The sequence below is a fragment of the Lactuca serriola genome, chromosome 5 (genome assembly GCF_051521515.1).
Source record: "Lactuca serriola cultivar US96UC23 chromosome 5, Lser_US96UC23_V15, whole genome shotgun sequence".
Lineage (NCBI taxonomy): Eukaryota > Viridiplantae > Streptophyta > Magnoliopsida > Asterales > Asteraceae > Lactuca > Lactuca serriola.
In genome coordinates, this window is record NC_136412.1 from 57,507,290 (window position 1) to 57,518,420 (window position 11,131).

At 34.5% G+C, this 11,131-nt stretch overlaps 1 pseudogene; it reads left to right on the top strand.

The window, feature by feature from the left end:
* The first annotated feature begins 662 nt into the window (after window positions 1–662).
* Window positions 663–2,312, top strand: LOC145050048 (aldehyde oxidase GLOX pseudogene; annotated as a pseudogene).
* Window positions 2,313–11,131: the final 8,819 nt, after the last annotated feature.

The following is an 11,131-nucleotide window of genomic DNA, read 5'->3' on the forward strand; positions in this document are numbered from 1 at the left end:
GAAAGTTGTTAATGTACGAGAAGAAGGGGATAATCATGTGGACCAAATTGAGACAAATAAACAAAGCAATAAGTCTTCAATCATCAAGATCCACTGTCAAGCAGTTAACCATAGATGAAATAATCAAGCCTTCAACCATCAAATTCCATAATGGGGCCGTGTGTGTGTGTGTGTGTGTGTGTGTGTGTGTGTGTATATATATATATATATATATATATATATATATATATATATGATGAAGATTTAATGAAAGAGAAGACGATGGGGTGTCCGATGAATTCCTCTGCTACAGTTAGTGGTTTCCGATGAGAAAAAATATTCACCGAAGAATGGTACTGGTAAAAGAATAAAACAATGTCACGAGAAAGAAAAGAAAAGGGGGTTAGGTTTATAAGTGGGCTAATTTTTATTTTTTAAAATTATAATAATAAAAAATGTAAATAAAGCTAAAACAAATTAGAAAGGGCATATTAGTCTTTTTAGTTCGGTTAGGGTCTTAATGCGCAACAAAATCAAATTATAGGGACCATTCGAGTTATAAAAAAGAGTTAGGGACGAAACACATCAACTATCCATACCTCAAGGACCATTAGTATAATTTACTCTATATATATCCAACTTGAACTTACGAGAACGTCAAACCTAAATAAGCCAGTGGACCAATGGCTTCGGCTTCATGCATTATCCTTTCATCTTGTTTCCACACCCTGTTCTTGGCCAGTCTATTATATCCTACCGCAACTGCGCTCGGTGGAAGCTGGTCCCTCCTCAAGCAAAGCATCGGCATCTCCGGCATGCACATGCAGCAACTCCCCAACGACCGTGTCATCATTTTCGACCGGACTGACGTCGGTGCATCCAAAATCGCCCTTCCGGACGGAAAATGCCGAGAGGATAAGAACGACCTGACTTTAAAGAAAGACTGTACAGCTCATTCTGTCGAATACGATGTTGCTTCCAATTCCGTTCGTCCCCTAATGATCCTCACCGACACCTGGTGCTCCTCCGGTGCTTTAATGCCTGACGGCAGCCTCATGCAGAGTGGCGGGTTCAATGACGGCGAACGTGTCGTTAGAGTTTTCAAGGGATTCTGTAATAAGTGCGATTGGGTTGAGATGCCAAACGGATTGATTCAAAGAAGATGGTACGCTACGAATCATATATTACCTGACGGCCGTATGATTGTTATAGGTGGTCGAGAGCAATTTAATTACGAGTTCTTCCCGAAAACTGCGAAGACTCAGAAAACTTATGATCTGCCTTTCTTACTTCAGACACATGATGCAAAAATAGAGAATAACTTGTACCCATTTGTGTTTCTTAATCCAGATGGCCATCTGTTTGTTTTTGCCAATAATGGCGCCATTTTATTTGATTACTCTCGTAACCAAGTTCTGAAAAAGTACCCTGAAATACCCGGCGGTGATCCTAGAAATTATCCAAGCTCAGGGTCCGCCGTTCTACTACCGTTAAGTCTTGTCAATGGGAAAGTAGATTCGGTGGAGATTTTAGTTTGTGGGGGTGCACCTAAAGGAGCATTTGTAAATGCTAAAAAAGGGATATTTAATGAAGCTTTGGATACTTGTGGCAGGATTAAAATATCCGACCCGGATCCAAAATGGTCCATGGAAAAAATGCCAATGAGTCGGGTAATGGGAGATATGTTATTACTACCAAACCGCAACGTTTTAATCATTAATGGCGGGTCAAAGGGGACCGCTGGGTGGGGATATGGACGAAACCCGGTTCTTAATCCTGTAATATACCGTCATGATAACCCGATTAATTCTCGTTTTGAGGTACAAAATCCGAGCACTATACCTCGGATGTATCATTCGACTGCTATTTTGCTTCGAGACACGAGAATTTTAGTTTGTGGGAGTAACGCTCAGGAATTTTATACTTTCACAAATGTACTTTTCCCTACAGAATTAAGCTTAGAGGCATTTTCACCTTCGTATTTGAATCCAAATTTGCATGGGACACGTCCGAAAATAATTTCACCCGCAACCCAGACAAGAATTCGTTATAATGAGCGCATAATCATTCGGTTCATAGTTGAAAACAAGGTGGATCCAAACTCAATATCGGTGACACTGGTGGCACCTTCGTTTAACACGCATTCGTTTTCAATGAACCAGAGGCTCATGGTTCTTGATGGTGGCAACACTGTGAATGCGGTCGGAAAATCGACGTATGAAGTTAACGCGATGGCGCCGCCATCAGGCAACATTGCACCGGCGGGGTTTTACATGCTATTTGTGGTGCATCAGGAAGTCCCGAGTGATGGGATTTGGGTTTCGATGAAGTGAGCTGTGGAGGGGTATTTGGTAAAGCATACTTTATTTTAACGTATTGGCTCTACAAAATTAAAACACACACACACATGTATTTATATTTTCTTTTCACACTTAATATACTTGTGTAAACTTTTTTTTTTTTGAAAGAAAGTGTATATCAATAACCTTTACCTTGTAATTCATTTTAAAAGAAATCCATTATATGTCAAGTAATTAATTAATAAGACTCTCTTGTTGTTAATGGTGATCTAAAGTTCCAAATTAATCCAATATTTTATAAAAAAAATACCATCTTTTTTATGATTCATCTACCAAAACAATTAAACCATTATAATTTTATTATTATATTAATAATTCAAATAAACTCAGTTATTTATTAAATGTTAGTTTTATTTATAACAAGCTTTTATTACTTTTAAGAATATAAAACGTGTAAATAATTAGGCTTTTGCTATTATTGTTAGTTTTTATTGTAAGATTATAGAAATTATAAAAAAAAATGAAAATACATTAATGTAAGACTCTATTTGTAGAGAAAAATGTAATAAATTTTGATATGTATTTTTTATAAATAAGGTCTAATTCGTAATTTAAAATGTTTGATTAGAAAGACCGTCAATAATGTGATGTGATGTGGTAAGGCCGTTGATCTGGTATATTTTTTGGGTTTTAGGTCAATTGTGTAAGTTTATGTTAGAAAATGTAACTGATACCTGAACTGAATATTATAAAGAAACTATTTGGGGTAGATTATTTAAACAGATACATGAATTAAAGAAAGAGGGCTTGATGGCCTAAGTCGTTGCAGTCCCATGTAAGGCAACAATTATGAATCGATTTCAGACATCACACAATAACCATGAGCAACAATCTCACAGGGGCAAAATCAAACATTTAAGTTGTAAACTTAAATTAATTTAAGACCATAATCCACTCCATTTAGAACTTAATGAATAGGTTTTTTCGTAACACCTGGGGAAAATGTCAAAATCTATACATTTGATCTTCAAGGGAAAAATATCATATGTTCAACACAAATAAAAGAAGACGTAATACATCCAAAGAAAAGAATTAAATTCCATTACTTTCATATGCATATTCTTAAAATAAATACAAAGTAAAAAACCATGTTACCAAGGCTAAAAAATGGTATCTGAGGTTCAAATTTATAGTTTTCAACGCTACCCATATTTTCATAGAAAGTTCAAGTTAAAACCGTTTGGATAAGATACGTACCGTAAATTCTATCTATAGCTTTCATCTTTTAATGATATTTGATCGAGCTGCTCACCACGCATCTCCACCATATGACATGTCCATATCTCACATTGACAATATTAAATTGAACAAAAAGAGGGCCATCACTAAATTTGAACTTACCCAACACTAGAATTGTGCATTGAATCATCCTGTCAAGCGATTTTACAAAACACATTAACAAAGAACTAAAACTAGAATCAAACAAATAAAATATCCCAACAAACAAATGTATTATGCATTCACTATACAAACGTGTTTTTTTTATCACCTGTATAATACATGCACCATCGTATGAAAAAGTGTACTTACTTTACCTAATATAATATGTATTAATTGTTAAAAAACAAAGTCAGGTACGTACTCAGGTATATTCGAAATTTTATACGTATACCCGATGCCTAAATCAAATTAATTTCAGATTAACTGAATAACAAACACCAAACCAAATCTACTCAAATTGTTCTAATCAACCCGAATTAAGAACATCTAAGTCGATATAGGAGCTTTAGACTTTCTTTTATTAACCATTTAATACTATCGGACTAAATAACTCGTTTGTTTATTTATTTATTTATTTTTTATATTTTATTTTGACTACTAAATATATATTTATACTTTCACAACTTGTAAATCTAATCCTTCTATTTTAATTATATTTTATTTTACCCTTTTAATTATAATTTAATTTTAAATATTATATATTTCTTTACTAATTAGTTATTTCTATTAAATATTTACCACGAAACATCATAAATAGTCAATGTGGTTTTTAGAAATATGAGATATACTCCATAAGTTCAAAAAATTTCATAGATAGTCCACATTGTTCCAAAACTTTTAACAAATTGTCATTTTCAACTAGTTTTGTTGTAGATTTAGTTCCTTTCAAAATTAAATTTTTTACCCTTTATATATTTATTTTTCATTTTTTTATTATTTCCTTTTAATATTTTATTATTATTAAATACATGAGTGACCCATATATATATATATATATATATATATATATATATATATATATATATATATATATATATATATATATATATATAGGCTTAGGTTATTTTATTATAACTAATTATTGTGCAGACATATGGACAATGTTATTTTTTGAGAATGATAAAGAAAATATGTTGTTTGATAATATAAATACGTTCAATTTTACATAATTATTGTCATTAACACACATTCTCACTAATTAAATCATCTATAAGGTTATTATACACTTATTATTACTATTCTCATTTCTGTCAGAATGTTGTTAGAATGTTTATTGAGTCGTATTCTGTCAGAACGAAAATGAGTGAAAAACAATGTATGAGAACAAAAATAAATAATAATTAGCGAGAATGCATGAAAATGCCGATATTTGTGTAAGGTTGAAAGTATTTGCATTGCTAAACAACTGATTCTCTTAGTAATTCTCATAGAATAACATTGTCCACATCCGCACAATAATTACTTAGAAAACTTGAACCTAGCTCTCTCCCCCCCCCTCTCTCTCTCTCTCTCTCTCTCTCTCTCTATATATATATATATATATATATATATATATATATATATCATACGACACCCACTTTACCCAAGCAATTATCTCTATAAAGTTACAAACCCAATATTTGAAGAATCTAAACACGACGTCAAGAAGGATTCCCTGATGGCTAGGATTCCACTGCCATTATGTTTACAGGGATGAACACACACATAAAGGGTTTACAAGGATGAAAACACACACAAATCAATGTCACATTCGATGGAGAAGGGACTGTGTTTATCGGGATGAACACGCACATCTACACAAATCGTTTTTGAGAGATGACGTCTTGAATTTTTTTAAAAATCATTTTAGAGACGAGTGATTTAGGAATTTTCATAAATGATTTTAGAGATGAGATCCTTATGTGAAAGGCATAAAGCCAAAAAATGAAATCCTCATCCCCATAAGACCAAAACACGAAGCAGAAAAGGAAAAAATTCATGTTCTTGAACCATATGCAAATCCATCATCTTTCATACAACCAAATAGACGAAGAACAGGAAATTAGGGTTCTTGAACCCTTTGCAAATCCCTAGAAAAAACCCCAAAGCCCATAGCTCCGCAGAGTGAAATCCATAGAAAAAACCTAAACATAATCTTTATATAAGTAATAGTCACTATATATTTTTCTCCCCATTTTTTCTTGAGTTCCATCGGAACTAGAAATTGGCAAAGAACAAGAACTCCCTTGGCAACTCCCATGTTCAATTTTGTTCATATCCACCTCTCCAATTGCTTTAGCACAAAAATTGACATCAAAAAATTTGTTCCTAGGAGGCAAAGGCATTTGATCATCCTCCTTAACAAGCCTAAACTGATTTTAGTGGATTATATCATTTACTTGCAACTTTAACTTGCTACTTTTGAACAAGATGTAGCTGGTCTAGGAGTAAGTTGATGGTGGTAGTAGTGGTCGGTTTCAAACTTGTAGTGTATGGTAGGTTTTAGTGGATTATGTCATTTATGTTACATATGAAGCTACGAATGGATCCATCAATATGGTTTGGTTATGTACAGAAGCTAGAAATGGGCTTAGTAGTTCTCTACTTCACCTTTAGTACAGATAATCAAGCATATACTACTCAGGCTATCATACTGACTAATCTGTACTAGCGTGCAGTTCTCATATAGTTGATACACATATAACAGGCACATAAGGCATCCTTCCTAGATCCGTAGTCTTAATCTAGCATGCGGTTCTCATATAACTGATAAGCACAACATAACATAAACTTGTATGGGTGATTTGGGAGTACCTACTTGAGCTCGGCTGATTGCATGCACCACACACTTTTCTCTTTTTCAAAATTCTTTTTGCTTTTTCTAAAACTCTTTTCTTTTCTTAAAATACTTTTACAAAAAAATTTCCCTTTGAAAATTTCTATACCAATTTCTTAGTTTGAGTTCAGACACACCAGAAAGTGTGCCCGAATCCCTCAAACCAAGGCTCGGATACCAACTTGAAATTACCCAAAAATATAGTCCAAAAATTTCATTTTTAAATCATTAATAATACCATAAAATCATCCATCATCATAAGGAAAATCAAGAACCATGTATCTCAAAACATCATGTCAAATACTGTATCAAAATCAAATGAGAAAATATCAGAAAAACAAACCCAGGCTGAAACTGTGGTGCGTGCCATGTGTGACATCCCCAATTTCACGGTCAGAAAAGACCGATTTGTTTATGCTTTGTTTTATAAATCGGAGTAATATTTTAATTAAAGAAAACAGTTGTGGAATTTGTTCCCAAAACAAAAATGATAAGAACTTATCAAAGCATTTCTTAAAGAAATGTATTTTCATTATTTAACAAAATCACGGGATATCATGTTTCGATACAGACACATAAACATAAACAGAACTTACATTATTTTACACTAAAGATTTACATCTCCTTTAATCTCTCAGTGAAATATGCCTTCGTATCGATACCTGTGATACAAAGAAAACTGAGTGGGTCAGGCTTGGGAGTCTGGTGAGCATATAGGGTTTTCAACCCACATTAATATAATTATTATATTCAACCATCAAACAGTCAACTCAATTACCCGTCCTCATTATCTTCTTTATTTCTTAAGGTTTTACCCTAAGAATTCAACTATCCTTCATTCATTCATTCCTAAGGATTGACCTAAGGAATTGGCACAAAACCCATTGCTACAAAAGGCACATCTACCAACACCATCCTTTAAGCGCCTCTGCCAGGATTACGTCATACACTATGAGGCGCGGCTGTCAGGTTTATGACATTCTCTTTTAAGCGCATCTGCCGACATTATCCTATAAGCGCATCTGCCTGGATTATCCTATAACCGCATCTGCTAGTATTATGACATTCTCTATTTGGTGCATCCACCAAAATTATTTTTAAGCGTATCTGCTAGTATTATGACATTCTCTAATTGGTGCATCTGCCAATATCATTCTTAATCATCTTTCATACCTCATCATTTTATCACATACCAAGTATCTCATCTACCCATGTTCTACCAACATATTTGCAGATAAAAAATATATATACAGTTTAACTCGTTTAAAAACTATATAAAACATCCATTGCACACTCATCTCAAATAAACAACAATATATAAACACATAGCATGTATTTCATAGAAAATACTTCATATTTATGTGTTAGAAGAGAGTGATTACACACTCACCCAAAACATATACTTAATACATTCAGACAATACTAGTATTAAAATTGTGTTTATGAAAGAGACTATACACTCACACATAGAAACAACAACAACAATATATATATATATATATATATATATATATATATATATATATATATACACACACACACACACATAACACGTATTTCATAGCAAATACTTAATATTTATGTGTTATAAGAAAGTAACTATACACTCACTTGATCAAAAGATGATCGGACAACACTACAGCTCTAAGAGTAGTATTCTTCGGTGAAACCGGGATCATTTCACACACCGGACTTATCACGGGTAGAGCTTTGGCTCGGAAACTCTTTTCTTCTCGGGATCTTCGGGCTTCGGGACTTGATTCGGGTCTCAGGATGATACCGGGGCTTCGGGGGTACTTCTTTTCACGTAAATCAAGGTAGTATGGGTGAGAGAATGGTGGATTAGCAACTTTGGCCGGCTGCCCCTTCAAATCTATTTATAGGGCAAATTTTTCATTTTCCACGTCGTGGGCTTGAACGTCATTGCATGCATCACTGTCCACTTGCTCTGTTAGGCTTCGGAAGGTGTCAGAAGTCATGCCACATCGTGGGCACTGTTTCCACATCATGGCCACTGACACAGCTTTGGGGTTCGCGCACCGAATTTCAGAAATTCATAACTTTCACATACGAACTCCGTTTTCGACATTCTTTATATCGACGTGTAGGTAAAAACAAGATCTACAACTTTCATTTAGACTCCGTCGGCTAATTGTGACTTTATTTTTAATATATTACAAATATATTACTTTTATATTATTTTTAGTAGGCCGGGACAGGAAAACTTCATTAGAAATTCATAACTTTTTCATCCGACGTCCGTTTTCGTCTGTCTTTTTACCGTTGGACTACTATTGAAGAGATCTTCGATTCTCGTTTAGATTGTTTTGGCTAAATATCATTCTAACGTAAATTCACTATTTACGTCGCGTTGTGTCGTGTCGGTTCTGTCGCGAAACTTCGACATGTCTTAACTTCTTCGTTATAACTCGGATTTCGGCATTCTTCATATATCCAGAATCCTTGTCACAACCACTACAACTTAGTTAAGATTTTTTAATCCTAAATAATATTCTATCAAAAAGTCATTTTTGACGCTCATTGTCCTTAAACTGACTAGCCCAGATCTATGGGCGTTACAATTATCTACCCCTTAGGATGATTACATCCCAAAATCATTAACGAAATAAGACTTGAATAATGATTCCAATCTTCTGAATTCAGTTAGATGCTACATCAAACTCGGTTCTCAGAACCACGTAACAAACTCATTTCAGTTGGACTCAATTTGTCATGACCGCTAGGGTCGGAATAACAAGCCTCTTACTAGTCATTACCAAAACAATGGTAATGACATACATGAATAAAACGGAATCAATTACTAGTTTCTTGGTAACCTTGTGACATTCCCTGATCCAAGTGTGAGTCTTGTGCTTCTAGTAGTATAGATCTCTACTACTATTCACACCTACTCATACTCGTCCCAAGTATTGTCTCGTAGTCCCCAAGTCCTAAAATCACAAAACAATTTAACACATACTAATGTGTCCAATTTAATCATAAAATTTTTCCTAGACTCTACTAGGACTTCTTCCATGCGCATCTTCACTCATCAATTCTACTTCAACTCGGTTGGTGATGGAAATTCCAGACGATGGGACAACATCAAGAATTACACCAACCGTTCCATCATCCTGCCAATCGAAGGTGTACTTCAGACGTACCGTACTCCTCTAAACGTACTGTCTGACATATTCTAAAGGCAAGACACTACTCTTACGATATCTTCCGATAGGTTTCATTCACTTTCATAAGCCTTTTCATTTCCTCCATTTACTCAACTCTATATGAGTCTTCACCATGACGTTATTTTCACAGAAGCATGCATTCATTGCATCGAGATGAAAATATAAATAGAGAAGATTTAGACGTGTAATCCTCCTTATTACTCCGAAAAGTTACATGTCAGTTCTAATACCGAAATAAAACGTTTAGAAACCTGAACACATAAAAATTTCCAGATCCGATCGGCAACATACCATGGACCCGATCAAACGAAAACATAAAGCATCACAAATCACTTAGCAGATAAAAGCATGTTAGGCATTTTCCCTAAATAAGCTAGTCCTCGTGTCAATTTAGGTGTACTACCTAAATTTTGGGATTTGAGCATTCTAACACTCCTAAGTGTACATGTAACCCTAAATACCTTAGATCTATGTTTTCTCTATTATACATGCAAATATGAACTTTCCAAGGTATTCATCCTAACTAGCATAATAACATTGATTTATATGAATATATCAAGTTAAAATTACATACATCTTTGATGTAGAAAGTCTTCATGAAGCTTGAGTGCCTAGTGCCCCAAGTGTGACACCTCAAATGGTTCACACAACACCAAATACACATGGAACGACTTGAGAGAAATTGGAACACTTCATAAAATCGGCTAGCCCTTTCTATTACTCATAGTCGCCGATTTCTTGAGCCATGGGATTCTTTTATATGGTGGCTATTAGGGATACACCATGTAACTCACAACTTTTCCCATTCCTTATGCTCCATGGATTTTAACCTCCATGGAGTATCCATGGGTCACCCCATGGACTTAGTCCAACATATGGAATCTTGGATCACAAGCCCACATATAAAAGAATGAATGATTTACACAATCAACCCATATATTTAATTAGTCTCCTTTTGATCACTTAATTAATTCCAAATTAATTCTTAATCAATACTAATTAAATAACCTTATTAATATATTAGAACTTATAATATATTAATAAACCTTAAGTGTTATTTCTCTCATTTTAGTCTATCCAAATGCATGATGCCATGCAACCCAAATGGACCATGCCGGGTCGGGTCAAGTCTTACCAATTATAGTTATGGACTTAGACATTAATCCAACAGTATCCCACTTGGATAAGTCTAAAACTATTATTGCATATGACTTCAAGAACCGATCAGCAATCGTAGCTCTCAAAAGCTTCTGTCGAACTCTGACCTTGTCGATGAACTCTGACCTTTGTCAATGACTTATCCATTAGATAAGGGATCATATATTCTTCCATTCTAGATATCATATGGACTGAGACATGGATTATAATCATTCTCTCTGTCCATTTGTTGTTTCCCGATTTCCGATTTTGTGACGACTAACTAATTTGAACAAATCAAATCAGTCCTGGCTCGGCCGAGCACTTACATTTGTCATCACCAAATCATCGAGGGACCCACAGATATCGCTTTTATCCCGAAGGTAAAAGGAATGGATAGAAGTATCAGGCCCCTTTTTTGTTGCCTAGGT